Below are 26,583 nucleotides of genomic sequence, written 5' to 3'. Positions count from 1 at the left end.
CTTGAGCAAGGCATTTCCCAGAAGATGAAGCTGGGAGCCATGCACACCAGATATTCCCAGCAGCTGTATTGGCAAACAGAGGAGATCTGCGTGGAGCACCTCAGGACCCCCTGCAGTCTTCCCCATGCCTCACCCTACCGACCTAAGCACAGTCACTGCTGGTCTTTACAATGTCTTTATCTCAGAGTCTTCCCACTGTTCTCTGCCTTCATATTGGTCCCCTCCTTTGGTCCCCTTCCAGGTTGTCACTTGAAGTACCCTAAATACCGGAATCACCCTTAGGGTAACAGATGAGTCCCCAGTTGGAGATTCTGGAGGTCTTCAGACATATTAAGCTAAGATTTCAAAATTTCAACAAGATTATTTCTCCTATTTTCATTTCAATGATATTTACAATTTTTCACATAATTATATTCTGGATCATCTGGATTTCCATTTTTTTTTATTTTTATTTATTTATGATAGTCACAGAGAGAGAGAGAGACAAGCAGAGACATAGGCAGAGGGAGAAGCAGGCTCCATGCACTGGTAGCCTGATGTGGGATTCGATCCTGGGTCTCCAGGATCATGCCCTGGGCCAAAGGCAGGCGCCAAACCGCTGCGCCACCCAGGGATCCCTGGATTTCCATTTTAAAACCAAGTACTATACTGAAATTTTAGTGCCATATTTGCATTTGCTGACAATTACATGGGCTCCAAGTAATTTTCCCAGACTAATGAGGGAACGTCCAGAGGCAAACCCTGGATAAATGATGCTTTGGGCCAAATGCAGGTTGAAGCACTTCACATCACTGCCCAAATTAAGGTTTCATCATGTTTAAATAGAGAAAAATGGTCATTGAGCTGTTTCTGACACACAATACAAGTAGGTCAAACACAGAACACTCTACCTGATAGAAGTACCATTGTCACATTGAGAGCAGCAATTCTGCTTCCCCAAAACAACTTGATCTGACACACAGAATTAATTTTTTATGTGATCTATCTAGTTTGCAGTTTTATTCGAATACAATTTATAAATTTGCTTTGGTTTCATAGTTACATAAGAACTGTAAATAAAATGAGCCTAAGCCTGGTTTTATAACTGTATATATTTAGGTAAAATTACAATGAAATCACTTAAGTCAACACTGAGATATTTTGAATTTTTTTTACCAAAAGATAGTGTCCAACACTATGTATGTCGTAAATTACTCAAGTAGAAAACGTGGATCTAAACTCCTTCACTTGGCCTCTTTGGGTCCTCCAGTCTGGTCCCAGCTTGTCTATCCAATCTCCTCCTCCTCACACTGCCTCCAGCAGACAGAAGGGTGAGAACATTGCTCTGTAATATCTGAACTGACGTTAGCCACTTTTGCCTTCCGACAGGAAAGGAATCTGCATTATCTGTAAAAGAAGGAGCTAGACCTTTGCTCTAAATCATCTCACTTAACAAAAGCTAAGGCTGGAAAGAAAATGGAGAGATTGAAAATTCAAAGCCCTTCCTATGTTTTTCTGAGCTTCTGCAGGGTGAAGCCCGAGCCTATGGCCCATTTTTGTTGAGCTCAGTTAAGCTGTGTTTCTATGACACAGGCCTCTTCCCCAAGGGGAAGGTTGATACTACAATAACTCTAGAATAGAGAAAATTAGACCCAGTAATAATCTGGAGGTTGAGATTTTAAAATGTCCAAGGAGGTGGCCAACAAAGCCAATGCAAGGTGTGTAGTTGGAACAGACATCCTTGATACCCAAGGTCCTCTCAATGTTGCAGGTACAGTGGGAAGAAAAAAAATTAACTGGTACATGGGACAACAAGGAAGCTTGTTTCTGCTCAGACTCAGGGTGAAAAGGTTTCCTGTTAGTTATCAAAACTACAGAGTTTGTGCTTTGTGTAGTCTGAGAAGCCCTATTTTCACTACCTACCATGGCTATTTTAGGTTCCATATGTAAATGACATCATAGGTGTTTGTGTTTCTCTGTCTCACTTATTTCACAATGTCCTCAAGTTCACCCATGTTGCAAATGACAAGATTTCCATCATTCTCATGGCTAAATAGTATTCCATGGTGTGTGTGTGTGTGTGTGTGTGTGTGTGTATCTCACATCTTATCTATTCTGTTGAAGAGCACTACGTGATTCCATATATTGGCTACTGTGATAATGCTGTAATGAACATGAAAACACAGATATCTCTTTGAGATCCTGTTTTCATTTCCTTTGGATATATACCCAAAAGTTCTGGAGCATATGGTAATTCTATTTTTAATTTTTTGAGGAACCTCTATACTGTTTTCCATAATGATTGTACTAATTTACATTACCACTAACAGTGCACAAGGGTTCCCTTTTCTCCACATCCATGCCAGCATTTGTTATCTCTTATCTTTTGATAATAGCTTCCTAACAGGCATGGGGCAATATCTCTTTGTGATTTAAATTTGTATTTCCCTGATGATTAGAGATGTTGAGAATCTTCTCATGTACCTGGTGACCTATGTCTTTGAAATAATGTCTATTCAGTTCCTCTGACCATTTTATAATTGTGCTTCTTTATTTGTCCCTATTGAATTATGAGCTTCTTATATATTTTGGACTAACTCCTCATCAAAAGATACATGATTTACAAATATTTTCTCCCATCTATAGGTTGCCTTTTCATTTTGTTGATTGGTTTTTTTGTTGTGTAGTGGAGTTGGAGGGTTTTTTTGGTTTTGTTTTGTTTTTGTTTTTGTTTTTGTTTTTTAGTTTGAGGCAGTCCACTTATTTTTTTTAAAGATTTATCCATTTATGAGAAAAAGAGAGAGTGAGAGAGGGAGGGAAAGGAGGATCGAGGGAGAGAGAGGGTCCCAAGCAGAGTCTGTGCTGAGCATAGAGCCTAATGCAGGGCTCAATCCCATGACCCTGAGATCATGACCAGAGCTGAAACTAAGAGGCAAATTCTCAACCAACTGTGCCACTCAGGCACTCATGATGCAGTCTCACTGATTTATTTTTGCTTTTGTTGCTTGTGCATTTGGCTTCACATCCCAAAAATAACATTGACAAGGCCAGTGTCCAGGACCTTTTTCCCTATGTTTTCTTCTAGGAGTTTCATGACTTCAGGTCTTATGTTTGAGACTTTAAGCCATTTCAAGTTAATTTTTATGAGAGTAGGTAGAGAGGGGTCCAATTTCATTCTTTTGCATGTGATTATCCAATTTTCCCAACACCATTTATTGAAGAGGCTATCCTTCCCCCATTGAGCATCCTTGGCACTCTTGTCAAATATTAGTTAACAATGCATGCATGAATTTATTTCTAGTCTCTCAATTCTGTTCCATTGGTCTATGTTTCTATTTTCATGCCAGTACCATACTGTTTTGGTTACTATAGCTTCAAAGTATAGTTTGAAATCAGGAAAAGTAAAGCCTCCAGTTTTGCTCTTCTTCTCAGGATTGCTTTGGCCATTTGGGGTCTTTTGAAGTTCCATATGAAATTTTAGGATTATTTTTTCTATTTTTGTGAAAAACACCATTGGAATTTTGATAGTTATTGATTGCATTGACTCTGTAGATGACTTGGGATAGTGTAGATATTTAACAATACTATATCTTCCAATATATGAACACAGGATATATTTCCACTTATTTGCATCTTGTTCAATTTCTTTTATCAATATCTTATACTTTTCAGTGTATAGGTCTTTCACCTCTTTGGTTAAATTTATTCCTAGGTATTTAATTACTTTTGATGCTTAGTATGAGTGTGAATAGGATTATTTTCATAATTTCTTTTTTGAATGTTGTTAGTATTATAGAAATGCAACTGATTTCTCTAGGTTGATTTTGTATCCTACAACTTTACTGAATTTATTAATTAGTCCTAATAGTTTTTTGGTGAAGTCTTGAGAATTTTTCATATATAAGATCATATCATCTGCAAAAAAAAGACAATGTCACTTCTTCCCTTTCTGATTTAGAGGATTATTTTCTTTTTCTTGCCTGATTACTCTGGCTAAACCCTCCAGTAGTATGTTGAATAGGAGTGGTGAGAGTGGGCACCTTTGTCTGATCTTAGGGAAAAAGCTTTCAAGTTTTCACCATTGAATATGATGTTAGCTGTGGGCTTATCATATCTGACCTTTATTATGCTGACGTATGTTCTTTCTATACCCGATTTGGTGAGAGTTTTTATCATGAAAGTATGTTGTATTTTGCCAACTACATCTATTGAGATGATCCTGTGATTTTTATCTTTCATTCTATTAATGTGGCATATCACATTTATTGATGTGTATATGTCGAACCACACTTGCATTCCAGGGATGAATCTCACTTTATCATGATGTCTTATCCTTTCAATGTTCTGTTGATTTTGATTTGCTAATTTTTCTTCAGAATTTTTGTGCCTATATTCATTGGAGATTTGCTGTAATTTTCTTTTCTGGTTCTGTCTTTGTCTGGTTGGGTATCAGAGTTATGCTGGCTTAGAAAAATGAGTTTGGGAATGTTCCCTCCTCTTCAATTTTTTGGAATAGTTTGAGAAGGATTGGCATTAATTTTTTAACTGGTTGGTAGAATTCACTTGTGAAACTATCTTCTTGCAAGATTTTTTTATTAAAAGTTCAATCTTCTTACTTATTATTGATATGTTCAAACATTCTGTTTCTTCATGATTCAGTCACAGTAGGTTTTATGTTTCTAGAAACATCCAGTTTTTTCTTGGTTATATAATATGGTGATTATAATTGTTCATAGTCATCTCTTATGATCTTTTATATTTCTATGATATCAGTTGTAATGTCTCCTTTTTCATTTACAATTTTATTTATTTGGGTCCTCTTTTTTTTCTTGGTAAGTGTAGATAAAGGCTTGTGAATTTTGTTTATCTTTTCAAAGAACCAATTATTAGTTTTCTTGTTCTTTTCTATTGTTTTCTTTTCTCTATTTCATTGGTTTCTGCTCTACTCTTTATTATTTCCTTCATCTGCTAACTTTAGGTTATGTTCTTTTTCTCTAGTTCCTTGAATTATAAAGTTAAGTTGTTTACTTGAGATCTTTCTTTTTTGAAGTTTATTGCTATAAACATCCCACTTAGAACAACCTATTAATTGTTTTAGTGTCCCTTTTCACTACCAAAAGTATCCCTGCATGATTGATAAATTATGTAGTCGTCTTAATGACAAGGAATGAAGAAGGATATAAAAAGAACATTTCACAAGGGAAACCTAATCCCACAATAATATGTACATAACATAGCCTCAAAATACATAAATAAAACTACCAATAAGATTGAATAAATGTAGTCAGGAGGAAGATTTTCATATGCCTCTCTTGGTAATTTATAGATTAAGCAAACTGAAAATGAACAAAGATAAATAAGGTATCAACTAAACAACCAACAAACTTGATATAATATACATATTTAGAACTTTATATCCAATAATTATAGAGTAGACATGCATTTGAAACACACATGGAACATTTATAAAAATTGACAAGTTATAAAGTAAACCTTAACAAGTATCAATCGCTATCCTACAAATGGTTTCTAACAACAGCATAATCAAATTAGAAAACATAAACCAAATATGGAAAAAAATGGCTTCTGGAAATTTGAAAACACACTAGTAAACACACTAGCAATAAAAGAACACAAAATGAAAATTATGAAATATTTAAAAATGAACAACAATGAAAATATTACATATCCAAATTAATAGTTTGCAGCTATAGCAACAGGTAGAAATAAATCTATAGCCTTGAATGCATCTTTTCAAAAAACAGGTGCCATACTCACATCTGAGTTACATTTATATATGGTTCCATTACATATTACAGAGTCCTTCCACATTTCATTCAAATTTCCTGTTTGCTATGTGCCTGCCTCTCCCACTAAAGCATAAATAACTTGAGATCCAAAATTTTTCTTTTTATATTTATTTTCCAATACATAATAGTTATTAACACATAATTGACACTCAATTTGTATTTGTTAATTGAATAACAATATTCAAAGGAAAAATAAGTACTCTAAAAGACAAACTTTAGCAAGTGATTCATGATAATAAGTGTATTATCAATATGCAGGAATATCCTCAATAGAAGCAATACCATTCTGTTAACCTAACCAGACTCCATGTGCAAGCAGAAAGCAACTTTCTTCTTTCCCCCATTCTTCCTTTATTTTTTTCTAAAGATTTTGTTTATTTATTCATGAGAGACACACAGAGAGAGAGGCAGAAACACAGGCAGAGGGAGAAGCAGGCTCCATGCAGGGAGCCCTATGTGGGACTCAATCCCAGGACTCCAGGATCACACCCTGGGTCAAAGGCAGGCACTAAACTGCTGAGCCACCCAGGAATCCCCAGCCCCATTCTTTGTTTAAAGTCACTTAACGGTGAGTTGTTTCTCTACAATGGTGTGGAAAGTATGCCAAGTAGCTGACTGATATTCAAAAACAACTTTTACTCACTTGGAATCTTTTTAGGTTCTTTTATGGATTTCAAGGAAACTTCCCCCATGTGGACACTTGATTATACCTCCCTTAGTGTAAGCAATAGCCCCTCTGCTCCCAGTTGCAACTCGTTCCTCCTCCCCTGAACACCACACAGTCCACCACACCCTACCCATGGTTCCATAGCCCATATATAAACCTATTCACCCTCTTGAATTCCAAAATTTCACTTTCAAGTCAAGGCACCTTTGCTTACCATTGACGTTGGTAGAAAGGCCACTAGTTCCCAATACCACCATCTTTCTTCACTCCAATCTCAGGTGGGCTGGTCTACCAACTCTCTTCTGGAGATCTTTGAGGCATGAGTCAGCCACCAGTCCACTCCCTAAACTCCAGAGAGCACATATCAAGGCCCCAAAGGGTTTCCTTAAATAATCTGTTACTAGACATAACCACCCTCTCCCTTTCCCCCATGGGTATGTGGTGAGAAAATACCAGAGCACACCATCACCTTTCTTCAAAGATATTCTCTTAGCTTTCAAACTCAATCACATTTTATTCTTAAACCATGGGCTGATTAAGAGGAATAACACTGGTTCCCAATTACCTCTTCACAGTCCTACATAGGTGGTCTAGCACCTCATTTTAGAAAGTAGGTGTAACATCTATTATTGTGATTAGATTTTTGCAAGCTCTACTGAAACCAAGATAGAGAGAGTCCTATTTTAACACCCTGTTAACGGAAGTGTAAATTCTACAAAACCTGTGTGTAAATTGAGTAACAGCTGTCCTCTATTTAAATAGCAGATGATTTCAGAAGGCTTAAGATTCCTTTCTCTAACTCAAGATGAGAATTTTGTTTCTATGAGGACTTGAGACCCTGCCATGAACATTCCGCCTAAGGACTCCATCAGATCATCTGGAAAGAAAAAATTATACTAAAATGATGGTGGTGTGATAGAAGGAAAGGGAATCATTTGAGCAGAAGGTAATTTCCTGCTAGGCTGAGAAAGAGGCAACAAGTATGGCATATAAGAGTTCAACATAGAAACGGCACTTCTATACACAAAGTGCCTTCTAATGATGCACAAAACAGTAGAAGGGGATTTATAGCTGAATTTGGGATGACAGAAAGCAAAATAAGCTTGGAGAAGTGTGTGCACAACAGCCCTAAAGAAATGAGTCTGAACAACAGATATTCCTCTACACAATAAATAAAATACAGAAATTGAACTTTATGTGATCTCTAACACAACTAGACCCCTTACTTTCCCGGAATATTCATCTGAGCTGCAAACATTTTCATTAATGAAAATTTTTACAGTTCCTAGGGAGCATTCAAGGTTGGGATTTTTGGAGAAAATAAATATCTATATGGTCAGTGTCAAAATTCCAGCTTTGCAACAGGATCAAAGGACATTTAACTTTATTTGTCCTATCTATAATTGCTGTTTTGGTCTGTTAATGTTATAAGGAGCAATTCATTTTCAGTAGAAGATATTACTGTTCTTGCATTTCTTTGTGTTTCTAAGATGCAAGAGTCTTACTAAATTTGAATGTGGGCCCTTTATCAAAGAACCAAATAAGCTAGAAAGAATATGAAAGTTGAGCCGAATTCCAATCATTCCATAATCACATTATCATTTTATAAATCACAGGGAAACTCATAGAACATTTGCTCCAAAGTATTTTTTGAAAAGAGGGGCATACTTCAAACACACTCCATCTCTACATGTATTTCCATGATGGCAACAGCAAAAGAAGGAAAGATGGAAAGTCATGCACTGGCTCTGAGAATGTGGCCTGGAAGTGGCACATGTCCACTCACACTTCATTGGCCAAAAAAGTCACATATCTATGCCAACCTCAAAGGGATTGGGGAATTTCATTTTATCATGTGCCCTTCTTTATGGGTCCTCTGCAATGAAGGGAGTGTTGAATTTCACCTTATTATTCCTATGTGTGGCAGTAAATGCTGCTGGCAGAAGGGCTTAGTCTTTTCCAGCCTTAGTCCAACAGGGTCTCCTTAACTGAAGCTCTCCATTCAGTCCCCTAAACTTTATTCAAATTCAACTCACCGAAACATCTTCCTTGCTACCTTCAACCCAAAATGATTTCTCAGTCCTCTAAACTCTTACCCAGCATGTGAGCACTTGCATCAGGCAGCTCCTGCAGATTACATTTTGGTGTTTGTCCCCTTACCCAATTAGGCAGCAGACTTGTTCAGAGCAAGATGTCTTCTTATGCCTGAGAAAGCAATCCAGGGAACAGAGACAGTGAGTCAGTGTGGGACGCCCATGGTAGCAGCTTTCCTTGGAAGTAAACTCACATTTAATACAGACAACCATAAGTTTTAAACCAAAGTTTCAATCATATATATCATGCACAAAATTAATAGTCTTCAATATCAGAGAGCTTAAATTGCCTCAAGCATATTTAAACTGAACTTCAGGACCACATGGAATAGATTGCAGCCCCTTCACTCTGAGAATTAATAACTCCCTTCAAGATCTCTGAATCAGCTTTACATGGTCCTGGTAGAGTTGGCTTTCTTAAAAGCAGAGACTCAGACCATGATTTGTGCCTAAGTGGTTTATTGAGGAAGTGCTCTCAGAAGAAATCTATAAGGGAGAAAGAGAACACGATGTAGGTTAGGAAGAAACTAAGCAAGAATGAGGCCTTCAGGTGAAGTCCAGCCTTACCTCAATCCCACAGGGAACTCTGGAGCATATATTGTACGTTGGAGGCTATCCTGCCTTAAAACAAGAGAGGTTTTGTAAGCTCCCTCCCAACCAACCCATTACTACAGCTGTCCCCCTGTACAGAAGAGGGGGTATAATTTCAAGGCATCCCCAGGTGAGGCTCCAGTTACCCAAAAGCAATCCCCATTAGCAGCAGCACCCATAGCAGCTGGAGATGAGCAAATCAAACTGGTAAAATGGAACCCAGGGCATCTGGAGAGGACATCATCCTTGTCTGTTGTGTCTTAAAAACCAAACTACACACAGAGAGACCATAACATTGTCCTTCACCTCCAGAGGTACACCAGGATGAACAAGTGATCTAGCTTTGGCTAAGTGTGTATACAACAGTTTCACTATTGTATAAAGAGATCTTCAATAAATATGTTCATTATTGAGAGTCACTAATTTAAAATCACTGTGTCATCAATTCTCCTCTCTGCTCTTCTTCATATGCAGATGACTACACCTTAATAAGGTCATTCTGACCCTGATATTCCATCCTAATTGGTAAGATGACAGCAGAGGGCTTTCGGTGGGAAATTCAGTGAAAAGTGGGATGAATTTTGCCTTTGGGCAGCCACAAAGGATTAGTTTCTATCGCAGGGCTGTGCTGAGGGACGATATTTTGAGAAAATGCCTTGAATTGATACTTCAAATGGCTTCTTTCGAAGGGATGATTTATACATCACAAGACAAAGAGGATTTATATTAAAGAAAATGGATTCCTTTTCTGAACTGTTTTGAGGAAGATGGATAGCTTCCTGTAAACTGCAGTTCCATGTCTGTGAGCTGAGTGTTTCCAGAAAATTTCTAAGGTAATGCTTCCTCTGGGACCCACTACATTGTCCTTGCCACCACCCACATTCTGTGTGTATGCGTAAATGTGCGTGTGTGTGTAAGAGGCCATAGATACAGTTACCTGATCAGATTGCCCTCTATTAGGCAGTCCTCCAGAGAAAAATTCATATTATCCAAACCATATATGCATAGAAGTTGATGCAATAATGATGAAAAATTTTAACTTACTGAATAATTGTCATAGTTTTGTTGTTGTTGTTGTTGTTACGTATTTGCCCACAAAATTCTTTCTGCAAGTGTACTGCTCTCGTCTACTGAAAATCTCAGTATAAGGGTCATTCTGCATATTTTAACTAGCTCTGATAGATTCCCACATAATTTTTATGCCAGTTCTCTAGTATATGTAATGGAGAAGCATCCAGAAGAGCTTAGGATTTGTCAAAATGTGAGTAAAGGCTCATCATTGTTTATAGGATCTCACATCCTTGACCACTGGGGTGGCTGAAGGTATCAAAGAAAATACAAATGAGATCATAGAGCCAGTGATCAAATCTCCCTGAGAAATTAGAATAACTTCCATTGAGCAATCTAGAAAGGCATCTGAGGGGTCCTGGAAGCCACAGCATTAACCTTCAGAAGCCAAGAACTACAACTCTCTTTCATTGAGGAACCAATCACTAAGCCCACTATCTCATTTAAGCCTCATAACTTTCATCCAGTGTGTCCTGGTTAGCCAGGTTAGAAGAGGGGGAAAATGCTCTGATTTGTGGTGTTTGCTGAATTCTGTGATCTAAACACTCTCACTGTGGTCAATTAAAAGCTACCAGTGTGATGTCATCAAACAGGGAGAAGAGATGCACATGATCAGCTCTCACAAACAAGGATAAATGAGCACAATAAGAGGCCTAACAAGAGAGAAGATTGGACTGACAATCTTCCAATGTGAGAAAACCTCTGTCCCTGCATTTATATCTTTCGCCTGCAGATTATATGATCACCAAAAGGAAATACTCATCACTTGCCCTAGTGCAGAAAAGTTGTATCAATACAGGTGTCAGGCTTTGTAATACACTTAGCCCATCCTTGCCCAGCAAAGGAAAAAGTTCCTTAAGACTGGGGTATGTGCTACTCAGTTCTGTGAGACTCAAATGCCTGGTGCCATGCTTTGCCCATGGTGGTCACTCATCAATGGTTCCTGAGGGAATAAAGGGAATGACCTTTTATTCTGAATGCCTAGCAAAAGCTTGTCACCCAAATCCAGACTTCCCCGACCAGATTATTTTTTTTCCAAAGTAATATGAGAAGTTAGAGACTGTGAAATTTGGAAGAGACCATAAATCATTAAACTTTATTGAACATTAATGTGCTAAGAGCCCAAACAAGTAATGTGCAATCACCAACAACACCTACAAGAATAAATATCTCTCAATATGTTTTTACAGGCTCATTTCTTCCATCATTCCTAACACCATCCCTGCCATTCATGCTGAGAGGTGAGCATATGTGCTGTTAGGGACCAAGGGGAGTGGAGAATGAACTGGGGAAAAAAATAAAAATGATATGTGCTGGGTAAAAATGTGTTCCCTGATATACAAAAATCAATTGTGTTTCTATGTACTAACAATGAATAATCCAAGAAGAAAATTAATAAAACAATTTAACTTATAATAGTATAAAAATGATACTTAGGATTAAATTTAATAAAGAAACCAAAAGACATGTACACTGGACAATATAAAAGAAATTAAAGACATAAATAAATGAAAAAATCCATGTTCATGATATAGAAGATTGAATATCATTAATATGTCAATACTACCCAGAGCAACCTACAGATTCAATACAACCCCTATCAAATCCCAATGACATTTTTTGCAAAAACAGAAAACCCACCCTAAAATCCATAAGGGAATCTCAAGGGAACCTGAATAGCTAAAGCAATCTTAAAAAAGAAAAACAGCAAGATATATAAGCTTTAGAGATCTTCTGTACAACATTCTATCTATTGTAAACAGTAATATACTGGACACTTAAAAATTTGTTAAAAGGGTAGGTCTCACATTCAATGTTCTTTCCACAATAAAGGAAGAAGTGGAGGAGGGAGAAAATAACAACAGAGTTGGTGGTCTCATACTTCCTAATCTCAAAACTTACTACAAAGCTATAGTAATCCAAATAATATAGTTCTGGCATAAAAACAGACAGAGACCAATACAATAGAACAGAGAGCCCAGAAATAAACTTTTATGTACGTGTTCAAATGACTTTTGACAAAAGTGACAAGATCATTCAATGGAGAAAGGGCAGTCTTTTCATTCAGTGGGGAACACTAGGTATCCATATGTAAAAGAATTAAATTAGGGGCACCTGGGTAGCTCAGTCAGTTAAGAACCCAACTCTTGATTTCAGCTCAGGTCATGATCTCAGGGTTGGGCACCCCATGTTGGGCTCCATGCTTAGCCCAGAATCTGCTTGAGATTCCCTCTCCCTTTCCTTTTGCCCCTCCCCCTTCTCACACATTCTCTCTCTTCTATTTCTCTCTCTCTCTCTCTCTCTCTCTCTCTCTGTCAAATAAATAAATAAATAAAATCTATTTAAAAAAAAAAAGAATTAAGGGACGCCTGAGTGGTTCAGTGGTTGAGCATCTGCCTGTGGCTCAGGTTGTGATCCCTGGGGTCCTGGGATTGAGTCCCTGATCGGGCTCCCACAGGGATCCTGCTTCTCCCTCTGCCTATGTCTCTGCCTCTCTCTTTGGGTCTCTCATGAATAAATAAATAAAATCTTTTTTAATTTTTTTTATTAAATAAATTTAAAAAGAATTAAGGGGCACCTGGGTAGCACAGTCAGTGAAGCGCCCAACTCTTGGTTTGGAGTCAGGTCATAATCTCAGGGTAATGAGATGAAGCCCCACATGGAGCTCCAGGGCTCACCATGAAGTCTGCTTGAGATTCTCTCCCTCTGCCCCTCCCACTCATGTTTGCTCTCTCTCAAATAAATAAATAAATCCTTTTTAAAAAAATAAAAGAATTAAATTAAGCCCTTACCTTAGCTGATGGAGGGAGGTGGGTAAGGAGTGGGCTAAATAGGCAATGGGTATTAAGGAGGGCACTTGTTAGGTGGTGTATGTAATGTAAGTGATGAATCACTAAATTCTACTCCTGGAACCAACATTATAAAATATGTTAAATAGATTTTAAATGAAAATTTGGAAGAAAAAATCAATCAATAAATCCTCACCTTATACTATATATAAAAATGAATTCAAAATGGATTAAACTGGGTGTTATGCTATATGTTGGCAAATTGAACTCCAATAAAAATTTTTTTTTAAAAATGGATCAAAGGCCCCAAAGGAAAAGCTAAAACTATAAAATTTCTGGAAGTAAACATCCAGGAAAATCTTCATGGCATTGGATTTGGCAATGATTTATTGGATATGAAACCAAAAGCACAGGCATTAAAGAAAAAACAGATACATTGGCCTTCATGAAAATTATGTGTTTATGCATTAAATGGCATTATAGGGCAGCCTGGGTGGCTCAGCAGTTTAGTGCCACCTTTGGCTCAGGCCATGATCCTGGAGACCCAGGATCAAGTCCCATGTCGGGCTCCCTGCATGGAGCCTGCTTCTCCCTCTGCCTGTGTCTCTGCCTCTCTCTCTCTCTCTCTCTTCTCCCTCTCTCTCTCTCGTAAATAAATAAAATCTTTTAAAAAGTAAGTAAAGGGCATTATAATCAAAGTGAAAAAGGCAATTTACAGAATGGAAGAAAATGCTTTCAAATAATGTATCTAGCAAGGGATTACTATCCAGAATATATAAAAATCTCCTACAACTAAACAACAACAATAACAAATGATTTCAAAAATGCACTAAGGACTTGAAATAGACATTTCTCCAAGAAGATATACAAACAGCCAGTGAGTACATGAAAAGATGCTCAATGTAACTAATCATTAGGGAAATGTAAACCAAAACCATTATGAGTTATTATTTCATACCCTTTAGGATGGTTATTATAAAACAATAATAATAATAATAAAATGTTTTAAAAACCAGTAAGTGCTGACAAGGATGTAGATAAATCGAAACCAGTGCATTGCTGATAATAGCCACAGTGGAAGACAGCATGACAGTTTCTCAAAAAATTTAACATAGAATTATAATCCAGCAATTCCACTTCTGAGCTTAGAACCCAAAAAATTGAAAGCAGACATTCAAAAAATAAAACTCAAAAAAAATAAATAAAGCAGACACTCAACTAATATTTGTATGACAATGTTTGAAAAGGCATTTTTCACAATAGCCAAAATATGGAAATAACCTAATAGATAAACAAAATGAGGCATATATATACAACGAAGTAATGATTTGGCCTTTAAAAGGAAGGGAGTTCTGACACACGCTCCAACATGGATGGACTTAGAGGACATTATGCTAAGTAAAATAAACCAGTAATAAAAACACAAATACTGTCGGATTCCACATATATGAGGTACCCAGAGTAGTCAAATCCATAGAGACAGAAAATATAGTAGTGGTTGCCAGGGGCTGGAAGGGAGAAGGAATGGAGAGTTACTGTTTTAATGATTACACAGTTTCAGTCTGGGGTGATGAAAAAGTTCTGGAAAATTCATAGTTGCACAACAATGCAAATATACTTAATGCCACTGAATTGTACATTTAAAATGTTAAAAATAATAAATTTTATGCTATGTATATTTTCCCAAAATTAAAAAAAAAAAGTGTGTTTTTTGGAACTGGACTTGTACCATCCCAAGGCTTCTCCCATGAGAGCCGAAAGCATCGTAAAAGTTAATATACTTCCCTAAGATTCTATAAGCATCAATCACATAGTAAGTACTCAACAAAGATCACTTTTCTCCATTCTGTTTTATGATAGATAACAGGACAATTCCTAACTTATGTCTGTCACCCCTACTTACATCAAAATTCAGTGATATTCTACAAAAATTACTTTTGAAAATTCATCACCATTTTGTTTCAAAAATGCAGTCTAAGTTTTAAATGTGCCATCAAGACCTCTATAAACCTCTTTCTGGGTGTTTCTTAGTAAGACTAGTGGAAACTTTGAGTGTTGCTCAAGAAAGGGAAACAAGGGATGAATTATCCATATCATCATAGGAGCAAAGGTAAAAGATGAGGGTGTCTTATATAACAGCTCTTCTGAACAGGAAACAACCCACTTGTGGTTAAACCAAAAAAAAAAAAAAGTGATATATTCTTAGTATGTAATAATCCATTAAAAGTCTTTTTTTAGCTTGTTTTTTTTAAATATCATTGTCCTTTATTATACCCAAACTATGTTGGAATAGTCACCTACCTGCATGCATGTTCACAGCAATTCTAGCAAAATCTAGCCTACCTAAACAAACTTTTTAAAAGAAAATTCCAATCCAACCTAGCAACAAATACTTTGCTAAAATATCCCATTCTGTTCACTTGGCTTTACCTCACCTCTCTCTCATGTGTTACCAAAATTCAAATACATTTTTTAAAGATTTTTTTTATTTATTCATGAGACACACAGAGAGAGAGAGGCAGAGGCAGAGAGGGAAGCAGACTCCCATGGAGCAGGGAGCCCAACATAGGGATCACGACCAGAACTGAAGGCAGACACTCAACTGACTGAGCCACCCAAGTGCCCCAAAAGTCAAATATATCAAATTTATTTTTCTCTCCATCCACTAATTGTGTAATTCTATCATTGGGAGGCTATTGGGGTTCTTGGGCATGATTCTTTGTTTACAGACCTGACTGCTCTTTGCTGATAATTCTATTATCCTCCATGTGACTACAGAGTTCCTTTCTCCTAGTATTTGCTCTATTATTTTCCAAGGGAATTAAAATCTATTCCAATAGATATTCATTTTCAGTGTTAAAAATTTTCCCCTTTGTTCAAAAACTGTCATTACATCTACCCTGATGGCAGAGCTGCTGAGCTAGACCCAGAAATGCACTCAATGCCCCAATCCATACCTTCTTAGCTGTACCCACAGAACTCTGGGGGCAATGTCTTGTTATTTTTGCTGTTATTTTGTTTCATTGTTTTTGTTTGTTGTTCTTAGGGAAAAGAGTATTCAATAAATGATACAAACTCCCTTTTTGTCCTTCCTTGTACCATCCTGTTAAGGATGAAGAGCAGTGCTTAGATATTCTAATGCATTCATTTATTTCATGTCTTCCATTTTAATATACTTATTTCTTTTCTTAATTTTCCCTTGAAGAGTGACAGGAAAAAAATTTACCAGAATTCCATGGTTTTTTGTGGGGTTCTTTTTTCAAATTTTTATTTAAATTCTAGTTAGCTAACATACAGTGCAGTATTGGTTTCAGGAGTAGAATTCAGTGGTTCATTATTTACATATAATACCCAGTGCCCATCATAACAAGTGCCCTCCTTAATTTCCTTCAGAATTCTGTTTTTTATAAACTTTGGAATTAGGCTGACCTGGGTTCAAATCTTAGTTCTACCACATACTAGATGAATAACCTCTGGTAAGTTACCTGACATCTTAAAGCATTGATCTCACCCATAACATAGAGATAGCACCATCATTCCTTCCAGGTTGTTAAAGGTTAAAGGAGCTAGCTAGCCTATTAGAACATCAGTGGCAGAACATCGCTGCAACCTAGAATTGTAAGAAAAGATGGTCAAAGGATTTCCCTACAAGATCCTTGCCCTGCCTCTCAATTCTTTAATTCCCTAATCAATTTGCGTGGGTCCTTGAGCTATCATTGTCAAATCACCCTACAAACATAAATCCTGGGACACCTGAGTGGCTCAGTGGTTGAGCATCTGCCTTTGGCTCAGGGCATGACCCTGGATTCCAGGATCTAATCCTGCATGGGCTCCCTGTGAGGAGCCTGCTTCTCCCTCTGTCTGTGTCTCTGCCTCTCTCTGTGTCTCATGAATAAATAAATAAAATCTTTAAAAAATAATAATAAATTCTATTTATCTGAGTTTTTTTGTTGTTGTTGTTCTACTTTGTTTTTTCCAGAAAATTCAGAGTCTTGATTCTTTATTAAAAATACTTTTGCTGGGACGCCTGGGTGGCTCAGCAGTTTAGCACCTGCCTTCGGCCCAGGGCGTGATCCAGGAGTCCCAGGATCGAGTCCCGCATCGGGCTCCCTGCATGGAGCCTGCTTCTCCCTCTGCCTGTGTCTCTGCATCTATCGCTGTGTCTCTGCCTCTCTCTATCTCTGTGTCTCTCATGAATAAATAAATAAAATCTTTAAAATAAATAAATAAATAATAAAAATACTTTTGCTAAATGAACTGGGATGAGCACTGGGTGTTATTCTATATGTTGGCAAATTGAATACCAATAAAAAATAAATTTATTAAAAAAAATACTTTTGCTTCTTGGGGCACCTGGGTGGCTCAGTCAGTTAAGCATTTGACTTGTGATTTTGGCTCAGGTCATGATCTCATGGGTCATGAGATGTAGCCTTGAGTCAGGCTCCCTACTAAGTGGTAAGTCTGCTTGAGATTCTCTCCCTCAGCCTCATCCTACTCACTCTCTCTGCCTAAAATAAATAAATATTTTTAAAAATAATATTGTTTTTCTTTTTGATCCCACTCACCATCAAGAAAATACAAGCAAGAATTCATTTTTACTTTAATGAATTCTTACATTTCTTCAGTGACCATGTTCTTTTTAAGCCCCATGATTATTCTCACATTTCCAATGGACTCTTTCCTGTCTTTTTGCAGTAAAGTTCAGATGACTTCCCCAGGACTGATTTTTCTCACTTCTGAAACACACACTTGCTGTCTTTACTGCTTATTATTTATAACCCTCTTCTGCTTTCCTAGGAGATGAGCAACAGAATTACTATGGGAGGCCTTCTGGTCATGAAATGCCTCAAAATATATTCAAGGGGACCTGAGAATTATGACTTACAGAAGAGACCATGATAGTTATAGTAAGGAACTAATTGAAGAAGGCAGTTCAGTTTGCTAAGTTAGGCAAATGTCACTGGACTAATCCCAGCTTGGAAATAATTATATCTCCATCCCCCAATATCAAAGGAGTACTTACTATGTCTGGATATCCTACTTTGTATTTTACATATACTACATCACTCTAGCCTCTTAAAAGCTTTATGATCAAACTATATTGCTACATCAATTTTACAGATACGGAAACTAAAGCATTAAAAAGCAAAACAACTTGACTAGTGTCACACAGATGGTGAGTCATGGGCCCAAGATTCAAATCCAGATCAACCTGACTTCAAAACTCAAGGCCCTAAGCCCAGTGCTCTATGTACCCCAGTTAACTCAAACCTTTTCATAACGACATTCAGGAATGTCATGGAAATCTACTTAACATTGTATACTAATAGCTACATGTCTCTCACTTGTAGAGAAAAATAATAACTTCTCTTTAGTGTATTAAGTATGAGTCTGCAAAGAAACTTCAAGGATCTAGAATGAATTATAGACCACTCTTGGAGGACAGTGATCGTTATGACATTGAGTTCATTTGATGTGTTGAAACTAATGCAAACATCTAACAGAGGACACGTTTGCAGAAAAACTCTGAAAATTATTTTTATTACTTTCTTAAATGCCCCTTCCAAAAAAAAAATTAGTAAGTTAGTTTAAGCACCAGACCAAATGATAGAGTCACAAACAGTATCATGAGTCACAGTTGGCCAGTTGGGAAATGCTTGCATCAGGCTGTCATCGAGAACATGGAAATGCAGGAATAATATCAACTTCATACCAATCCTTTTCTGTGTCTCTCCAACCAAGAGTTAATTGTAAAATAGTAGTAAATACAGGACACATGTCTCATGACTCATCTTGCAATAAAGTTTCTGCTTTGTAATAAAGTTCCTAAAGCACTCTTCATGGAATATTTCCTTTTTCTGTCACTTTTATTTTGTCTTCCTAATCTCAGTGGTGACATGTTAGGGAAGGGCTGACTGCACTGCTAATAAAAGCATTGCTTCTCGGGTGTTTAAGTGATCGCAGTTGTGTCTAGGCTGCTGGCGGGCTAACACAGCACAATTCCAACACAGCCTTGAAAAGTAACAATAATGTGAAATAGGTCTAGTGTCATTACACTGGATTAGCTGAGTGAGCTCATGAAAATCCATAATTAACTAGAAAAACAAGAAGACAGATGCTTTTGCCAGAAAATTGAGACAACCTGGTCTTCTGTTTTTCCTACCTAAGGACGCGGCAAATGCACACCCTTTTCATATGCAACTTGGCAAATAATATCCCCAAATATGCCTCATTTACTATCTAGTCATTACCACTTTCCATAGGGAGGTGAGAGAAAAGGAAATGAAATTCCTTCAGATGTGTTGAAGCTCATCAGATAAGTTGGTAAATGCTCTGAAATACATTACCATTAGCCCATACCCACTCCTCACTCCCACTCTGAAGTTCCCCGGCCCAGTGGTTCTCTAGTAGGGGTGATTTTGTCCCCTGAGGGGTATTTAACAATGTCTAGGGACATTTTTGATTGTTACAACTAGAGATGATGCTACTGGCATCTAGTGGGTAGAGGTGAGGAATGCTGCAAAATAGTCTGTCATGCACAGGACAGCGCCCCCAGGAAAGAAGCTGACCCAAAAGGTCAATAGTGCTAATGCCATGTAGACAGAGTAAGCGTGCACCAAAGGCAAGTCCAGAGTGTGAACATCCTCTGATGCAGAGCAACTGAGCCCCCTCAGTGGGGTGTCAGCTCCTCAGGTCTCCGTGTTATCCCTGCGCAATACACATTGGTGAATCTGAGACACAGGAAGCATGGCTACCTAGCATGCAGTGGCCTAGCAGAGGTTCACACAGATCCTGAAAGAGCCATCATATTAGGAAAGCTGGTGTCAGCTCAAGAAAGCATGCTTAATATGAGAACCACTCCTTATGATGGTATTTGTTATAGAGACTGTGACCTCTCATATTACATTCTGCTCATCTCCTGGGAAAAGTGACTTTCCATCACATTCTTTCCCCAGCTTCTCATTTTCAGCTTAGGCCCTTAAAGAGCCAGGCAACATCAAGAAACCACAGACTGGGGGATCCCTGGATGGCTCAGTGGTTTGGCGTCTGCCTTCGGCCCAGGGTGTGGCCCTGGAGTCCCAGGATTGAGTCCCACATCAGGCTCCCTGCATGGACCTGCTTCTCCCTCTGCCTGTGTCTCTGCCTCTCTCTCTCTCTCTCTCTCGAATAAATAAATAAATAAAATCTTTAAAAAAAAAAAAAAAGAAAGAAACCACAGACTGAGTAATGGGAGAATAGGTTCCACACATGGATTTTTATACCACTTGTTACAAGTAACTTTTGAAACCTAGATTTCCCTGGGCATTAAAATACAGTTGCTAATAATCTTTCTGTCTCAGAGACAATTCAGAGAAGAAAAGAAAGACTTTCCAAAACCTCATATTAATATATTAGGTTGAACCATTTGGAATGGCCATTTTTGCAGGACAAAATGATTTGACTATTGGCACTTTCATTTGGCTCAATCTAATTATATCAGTCAGGATTCTCGAGAGAAACAGATCCAATAGAATATATATAGATATAGAGAAAGAGATTGAATATGAGGAATTGGCTCATGGGATTATGGATGCTGTGAAGTCCCATGATCTGCCATCTGTAAGCTGGAAGCCCAAAAAAAGCTGGTGATGTAATTCCAATCTAAGTCCAAAGGCCTGAGAACCAGGTGAGCCAATGATGTAATTAAGTCCTAGTCTGAAGGCCTGAGAACCAGAAGCATTGATGGCTAAGATAAGAAAAGATAGATGTCCCAGCTCAAGCAGAGAGTGTGAATTCACTCTTCCTCCAACTTTTTGTCCTATTTGAGCCTTCACCAGATTAGATGACGCCCTCTTACATGGGTGAGGGTGATCTGCTTTACTCAGTCTGCCAGTTCAAATGTTAAACTCTTCTAGAAACACATCCTCACAACACATATCCAGAAATAATGTTTTACTAGCTCTCTGGGCATTCCTTGGCCCAGTCAAATTAGCACATGAAGTTATCATGCTAATGCTTCTAGATATTTGGGAAATACCGTGGGCTTTTCACATTTTCCTAAACACACAATCAATCGCATCTGAATTCACAAATACCCTGTGAAAGAGGTATTAATTTCTATTAATATTCTTATTTTATAAATGAGGAATCTGACACTCGGGGGGTGGGGGGAAGGTTCAGTAAACAGTCCAAAGCAGCACAGTTAACAACCAGTAGAATTAGGTCGCAAACACAGAAGTTAAGACTAAATTGTTCCTGTTGGCTGCTCAGCCCTAAACAAGAACAACATGCTGCCATCTACTATTTGATGAGACCATTACACTCTGTGGAAGACAAAAATTTACAACTGTGGCTGGGATTAAAGTCAAGGTAAAAGCTTTATCCTCACCTAAGAATCCTTGCCAAGAGGGAAGACAGGTCCAAATGTATGTAAGAGCTGCATTAATTCATAAAGAAAGGGAGCCCATGATTGGTAAAGAAAGACCTCTGTGACTGGCAAGAGCAATCTCACGTCCTCAGGCCTCACGCACTCCCCTTTCTTGCCTCTCCAGCCCCCAGATGCACACACAGATCCTTAATGAGCTTGGTGTCAAACAGCAAGCGTCATGGGAGCAGGGTCCAGGTTTCTGATCAATGTGAGCAATATTGAGCCTTCCCCCAGCCCTACTGGTCTCCTTCCCTGTTCAGCAGTTCTTCGGTGTTATTTTTAGTGTGTTAAGTTAATAGAGATCCCTGGAGTGATGTGGAAAGAGGAAAGTCACCAAAGGAGCGCTGCTAAATTTGTAACCTGAGAAAGCCCGGCAGCTATAGAGTTTCATGAGGGACACCATCAGGGAGCTAGATAAACAGTGTACCATCAGTTCATATCTGAACCGAGCAATACTGTTTAAGGCTGTTCCATGTCTGGGTAGGAGGAAGGGAGACTAACACCATTCTCCTTCTGCCTCAGTGATAAAATAAATGATAAAATAAAATAAAAATAATGGGAGTATTCAGGAAAGAGAAATAATCCAGTAAGTTTATGTTACATTAAAATATATGTTAGGAAATAAAAATCATTCCCTCTTAACTGATGTCAAACCTTTGGTTTCATATTTAAATAACCTCTACCCTAACATTCCCTCTGAAAAACCTGTCAGTGTAATTAGAGCTGTAACAAAGGACATACAGACTTACCCAGAAATGAAAGTTATGACAGGCTTGATCAAAATTACCCTATAAATATCACTTTACTGTTTTAACTACCACGTTTTAGTTCTAGGGCCATGAAAATGAGTCACATGCTACCAAAACTAGGCACAGAGTTGAATTTTGATTCATTCCTTTTATGGCAGTTACACATACACATAAAGAGATTTTCCCTATGATTAATGTGTACAAGGTCCCTGGTGAGCACAGTCCATAAAGGTGAAAGCTATACTAAGAGGGAAGCAGAGGGAATAAAAATAGAAACCAAGAAACTTTCTCCCACCTTCTGCTGCTAACCCATGAACATGCAAGGTGAGGCTGCCCCAGCCAAAGAGATGGCAGAGGAAGGGGTAATGCTTGACCATGGAGGGTGATACTGGTGCCACAATCCAACTGCTCGACCTTGTGCAGCATTTTGGTTTTTATTCCTTGATAAGTTTTGAAGATGACAGCTGTTCACCAAACTTGAAAATGATACAAGGAACACAAAGGCAATTTGGGAAGGAAAGAAAAAAGGGAAGAGAGAGAAAAAAATATAGTTATATCTGCCTTCTTGGGACAATAGGTTGACTAATGAACATTTTTCAAATGATGTTTTTCTGTCATTTTTGATGCTGTTTATTGAATGTCACTATGAAGATTGAAGTTACAAAGGGAAATGTCTTATGAAAAAGAGAAAAGGGATGTATTTCTCTCATAAAACAAAATGAAGAAAGCATCTATACCATTTACTCGATTTTCCATATAAACATGAATTGTTTTACCTTGTTTCTGAACAAGGACACTGTCATAGATCACTTCTTCTATAAGTGGGAATCGGAAATCTGTTCACTGATGCAGGATTTGATTTTGACTGACTTGCCAGAGGAAAACATGAAATTTTTATCCCTCTCTTTCCAGAGGGGGAAAAGGTTAGACTCTCTTTCACAAGGCCTTTGTTTAAAATATTAAGTATTATTAACTAATGGAGTAAGATCATTATTAAAAGAAAGATTTAGTTTCCAGAACAAGTGATTCAAAAAAAATTGGAACATCTAAAAGGTCGATTCAGGTAATTTACTTTTAAACAACATTTTCCAGATTCATTTTGATTTTACAGAGACCCACCCACCATCTACTCTATTCCTCTTTGTTATGTGGAACCTGGGAAGCTGGGAGGAAGAACAGGTGAGCAGAAATGTCGCAGAATATCTTCTTCTTGTACATTCAGACTCATCATCTCAAGGGGCAGCTGCTGCTATTACCAGTTACCCTAAGGGGCACTGAGTGAAGAGCTGGGGAGAATAAGAGGGCTCAAGGTAGGGATGGCACAAGGACATTCTCAGGAGCAGAAAGATCATCACGGGGACAGAGGAGGTCTTGCTCCATCCCACTCAGAAACTACAGGAGGGCAGATTTGTGATCAACATACCACTGTCAGCTAGAATTACCTTCACATTTTGCCTTTATTATCACAGGGCATCCAGCTGTCTTCCAAATGTCACCCAGGCTGGCTGTCAATCTATACCACAGAGAAATTGCTGGTCGTCACCACCAGTCTGAATACACTATTTGTTTCCATAATTAATTGGCTTCTTGGCTAGAAGAGCTACTAAATGAAAACCAAGCATCAAGTTTTTCTAAGCCAACTCTTATTAATATCTCATCAGAAGCCATGTGATAAGCCCTATATTTTATGTACACTCTTTTTATAGTGAAGAATTGGGGGGGGGGTTTCATTGTCCTTGAGTCCCCACTGGAGCCTTTTGACCCCACTGAAGCCATCTGAAAAGAGAAAAAGCTTGAGAATGATGGTTCTGGGCTTTTCCTACCTTCTCAGCCTCCACCGTCTCAGCACATCAGTTGACTAACCTATTGTGAAAATCCACCAGTGGAAATTTCAAACCTTCTCGGTTCCATTCATATAATGAAAAGGTCCTTTTTAGCAGATGGCTTGAATTCCCCTGACTGCAACTTAAACTTATTCCTCTTGTCCTCTCCCACTTATGCACTGAACAAAAAAATCAGGAAACACAACCTGAACTGGCCAAACTATTATCTGACCTTCGGTATTCCATTTTCAAATTTCTGTCTGAATCTCAAATCTAAGTGAGGGTTGGGGAGAAGCAAGCATTAGATTAATAAGATTCACAGGGAAATAATGATTACCTAATTTAGCAGTGAAGAGAGAAGGGGAACAACCTTCAAATGTCATCAACGGAGGCAGTGTTGAAATGCTTCCTTTTTCTGACACAATTCTGTCAATTAGCTGAGCAGAGCAATTACCATTCCTTTCTCTTTTTTATTTGCAAAGAACCAAAACTTTCTAAGGATGATAAATGACTCCTTGGAAAATTCAATGCTGGTTCTGCTAAATTTGCACTTTCCGTATTCTAAGGGTTTGGGTGGACATTTTCCACCAGTTATTTCTCATAATCAATGGGCCAAGCAGCTAAAAAAAAACATCCTACATAAAATTCAGTGATGGGGGCCTTACAAGAGACCAGACACATTCAGGTCTGTCCAAATGACCAGCAAATGAATACATATCTCACTGTAATTAGTATAGTCGAGGACACTGTTAGCCAAATGATGAAGTAAATTTCATTTTAATTGTTTTGAATCCTATCCCCACTACCCTAAAAAGAAGAAAAGAAAACGTATTCAGATTATGACCTTTGAGAGTTCTGGACTCATTAGCATTTCATATAACACAGCACAGAATTAAAGCGGGAAATAGATCCACAATGTTCCCCTAACTGCAGCATGTACATCATTAATGGCACATAATTAAGGAGGTGTCAGTGTTGGTCCTGGGTCTCAGTTGACAATAGCTCACAAACAGCATTTTCAGTCCAATATAATAGCTAGCTTACAGTAGCTAAACCTGTTCATTAAAAGACAAAGGAGACCTAATTTGGCTCCAGTGCTAGGATAGGGGGACAAAAGGAATGGGGGGAGGGAGGCGGGCAATAATGCATATCCAAGGTTCAGATATTTCTGTAGCCTTGAGGGCTCCCCACAGCTATAGAAGAGAAAGGAAAGGAGGAAAGCCAGGTGTAGATTCAGGCCATGGAAGGAATGGCGAAGGGACAATTAGAAACAAGGAGGATGGGGAGATAGAGGGCCACCCTGTAGATAATATCTCTCTGATGCCACCTGCACACCTGAGACAGACTGCCCTCCTCAAGGCTGGAACTGAAGTCAAAGTAAAAGAAGTAACAAAAGAAAACTTCTTGGCAGAGGAGACTCTACTCAGAAAATCCCAACAATAGCCCAGTTCCCTCATTTTAACCTATTGGAAGAGGTCTGTTTCATTTATCCATTGCCATATCACAAACCACCCAAAACCAAGTGGCTTAAAACATCAACAATCTATTCCTCTTCGTGGTTCTGTGGCTAGACTGGGTTCTGCTCCACACAGTGTGGCTGTGGTCACTTGTGTGACTGCATTTGGGTGGGAGTATGGCCAGGACTGAATTCCAAGATGACCTATCATCAATCACACAGGGTGTCTCTCCACTAGCTTCTGATTATTCAGTGGTCTGCCTGAATCTCTGTACAGTAGGGCAGCCAACTTCCAAGAGGACAAGGCCCAGAGTGCAAGTACTTCTCTACCCTCTACTTGCACTGTTTACCAACGCTCCATTGGCCAGAAAGAGTCACATGACCAAGCCCCCGCTCAGTGTGGGAGGGGCTATCCAATGGTGCATACTAAGATCCGTGGTTTACTGGAGGACACCAACCCACCAATCTACCACAAAGGCACAGCGACCTCGGATTAGAGCCCTGTTCAGAGGCTTCACCTCTTATTTCCATTGAGGCTTGTGGAGTATACCTAACACAGCAATGCAGCAGAAACTGTCACAGATTCAAGGTTTGCTCCCAGCCTGCCACCCACACTACCAACACACACATGCACACCTCCAATGTTCTTTACTTTGTGAATGGTACCATAGTCCCTTCCATTGTGCCAGTTAGAAGCCTGAGATTACCCCCTTGATATTACCCTCTCCTCTTCACATCCTAACTGCACTCCATTACCAAACCCTGTCCATTTTGAATCCTGAATAGCTTTTGACCTAGTCACAACCTACCATCTCCAGACAGCTCTCCAGACGACCACAGCAACATCCTAACACTTGGTCACCCCAAGGCATTGACCACATGGTAGTCAGAATGAACTTTGTAAAACAGAAGTCAAATCATGCCATGCCTTCCTGCTCTCCTCCACTCTTAATCCCTTCAAAGTCTTCCCATCACTCATGATAACCACCAGGCCTACAGGGCCCTGGATGCCCTGGGTTCCCCCTACCACTCAGTCACTCTCCTGGCTCTCAGCCACATTGGCTTTCTCTCACTTTATCAAACATACCCTGCTGCCTCCCACCACACAGCCTTGGCCCTCCCTGCATGGTCAACTCTAACTCCACAATCAA

The sequence above is a fragment of the Canis lupus genome, chromosome 23, assembly GCF_003254725.2.
Source record: "Canis lupus dingo isolate Sandy chromosome 23, ASM325472v2, whole genome shotgun sequence".
Lineage (NCBI taxonomy): Eukaryota > Metazoa > Chordata > Mammalia > Carnivora > Canidae > Canis > Canis lupus.
This window is presented reverse-complemented; position numbering follows the sequence as displayed.